The sequence below is a fragment of the Tupaia chinensis genome, unplaced genomic scaffold (genome assembly GCF_000334495.1).
Source record: "Tupaia chinensis unplaced genomic scaffold, TupChi_1.0 Scaffold000279_1, whole genome shotgun sequence".
Lineage (NCBI taxonomy): Eukaryota > Metazoa > Chordata > Mammalia > Scandentia > Tupaiidae > Tupaia > Tupaia belangeri.
This window is the reverse complement of record NW_006159762.1, coordinates 494,658-496,804: the sequence shown is the minus strand read 5'-3', so window position 1 is coordinate 496,804 and position 2,147 is coordinate 494,658. Positions and strand designations below refer to the sequence as shown.

Genomic DNA, 2,147 nt, shown 5'->3' with positions numbered 1-2,147 from the left:
GGATATCATGCCTGCTGCTGAGTGGAGCAGACAGCCTCATGGGAGGGCAAAGATGGGGTGATAGTCACAAGAAGGTGGTGAAGCCTGCAGGGGGATCAGAATGCATGGGGGTGGGGCTAGGTTGGGAATGAGCAAGGGTCTTGGGGAAAGGGAGTGGCTGCAGTACCTTGGAGGAATTGGAGAGACTCAGCTCCTTCTGGAGCTACTGTTTAGCGCTATCTACACATATTGCTTCCAGGCGCAGCTCTGGACCTTTTCAGCAATGAAGAATTACTATTACTATTCCCGTTTTATAGATGAGAAAACTGACTCCCAGAAAAGAGAAGTAACTTACCCAAAGTCACCCTGCTGGTAATGGCAGAGCTGGAATTTGAATTCAGATCCAGCTGACCGCTGATTTCTTCAACTCCCATCCATCTGTGAGCAAGGTCAGTAACGCCAACAAAGGCAATGGCCAAGTTATCGCACCCACTGTCCAGGTGAGGGCCGTTGACAGGCGGCAGGGGCAGCTGAGCTCCTCTGCAGTGCTCCAGCTGGGAGGGGGTTGGGGGAGCGGAACTGCTGTTCGCGTGGGCTCTGCGGGGAAGGCGGAGGTAGGCAAGACCTATGGGACCAACGGAAGCTCCAAGACCATGGCCTCAATCCAGAGGGGTCCAAGGGGCCTCCCCCTGGAGGCGAGCCCTGTCCCTGGGATGGGTGACCCTGATGGCGCCCCAGAAAGGCGGGGGAGATCAGCCAGTAGGGGGCGAGGGAAGTGGGCGGGGAAAGGGCTCAGAAAACCCAGCTCCAAAACCCCTCCTTCCTACAAGGCTGAATACTAACTACCTGGTGTGGTCTGGGGTGAAGGCCAAGTTAAGTTCCACGTTAGGGTCCTGAAAATGTCATTGTGGTTTTGAGACCATTGGAAGACGGAGTCCTGGCATTCAGAGGAGAGGGCCAAGGAGCGTTGTCAGCAAGGAAGAACCTCTGGCCACCCTTGGTCAGTTTGCAGCCCAAGCTGCCACAAATTCACTAGAGAGAATGGTGGAAAGTGAGCTCATTGTGGCTCGGTCGCCTCTGTCCTGGGCTCTTCCCCATTGCAACCCAGGGTGGACTTTGGTAGGCCCACTTCTTTCACTCCCTGGAGCTGTGGCCAGCCGTCCCAGGGAGGTGGGCAAGGACTGGGAGGTGCCTGAGCTGCAGATCAGGTCCCCAGGCAGGGACCCTCCTGCCTCCTGGTACTGAGGAACCTGCAGTGAAGCCAGTGTGATGCTGCCCAGGCCCTGCAGGGCTTATAGCTCTTCTACTGGACAGTGTTATAGGTCCTTTTGAAAATAATTTGAAAGAATGAGTCAGTGATGGTAGTTAAAAGGATTTAGTTTGGTTTTGAGTGCTCTTGGCAAATTAAAAAGTTGGTTAATCTATGTAATCTATTCTCTCCCATTTTTTTTGATAGCTTATCTTTTTTATTTTTTATTATTTTTATTTTTATTTTTTTTTCCATCCAAAATACACTGTGTATTGGTTCAATCAAGCACATCAACATACATGTTTTCAGCAAATAATTTTCCAATTCTTATGTCTTGTATACTTTGTTTTTTGCCATCCTTGATTCCTTATCCTTCACTCTCTGCCGTGTCCTACCCTCCTCCCACATTGTCTCTGGTATCCATGGTTGCTTTCTATGCCTTACCCCCCCCCCATTAAATTGATTTGCTAATGAGCTTAATTAGTCTAGATATATCCAATAGCTAGCACAGCTGATATATACCTATACATGAACCCAAGTCTGACTTTAGGCATAAACCCCAGTGAGCAGAATGAACATATTATAAAGTAGTATCCAGCTGGGGCTATATAGCTTACTGCAGTCATCAAATATGCATTTTTTAAAAATTTCAATATGAACAGTTTTACTGTGTTTTTTTTCTCCTGCAACTTTTTTTAAAAATTACTTACCATTCATTCCCTGAGCATCATCACAATGTACTAAATGTGGTTTCCCATCTAGAATAAATTGCATAGTGGCTTAATCATGCATGTTATCATCAATAATTTCCATTTCTACTTTCATACATATGTATACATATATGTATGTTCTTTACCCCATGTTTGACCCTCTGCCCTTTCCCCCTCTCCCATTACACTATCTCTGCTATATACAGTTG

General features: G+C 47.3%; 1 protein-coding gene across 6 annotated transcripts in view; it reads left to right on the top strand.

Moving 5' to 3' along the window:
- Positions 1-2,147, top strand: part of TMEM225B (transmembrane protein 225B) — a 53,181-nt gene that overhangs the window by 39,275 nt on the left and 11,759 nt on the right. For 3 of the 6 annotated variants that reach the window (XM_027772509.1, XM_006150153.3, XM_027772508.1), the window contains one exon: positions 297-428. The gene's annotated coding sequence lies outside the window, so the exon portion shown is untranslated. Of the gene's footprint in view, positions 1-296; positions 429-572; positions 594-613; positions 675-803; positions 980-2,147 lie in introns of those variants that run through there. The other 3 variants (XM_006150156.3, XM_006150155.2, XM_006150154.2) reach the window with 3 other exon arrangements.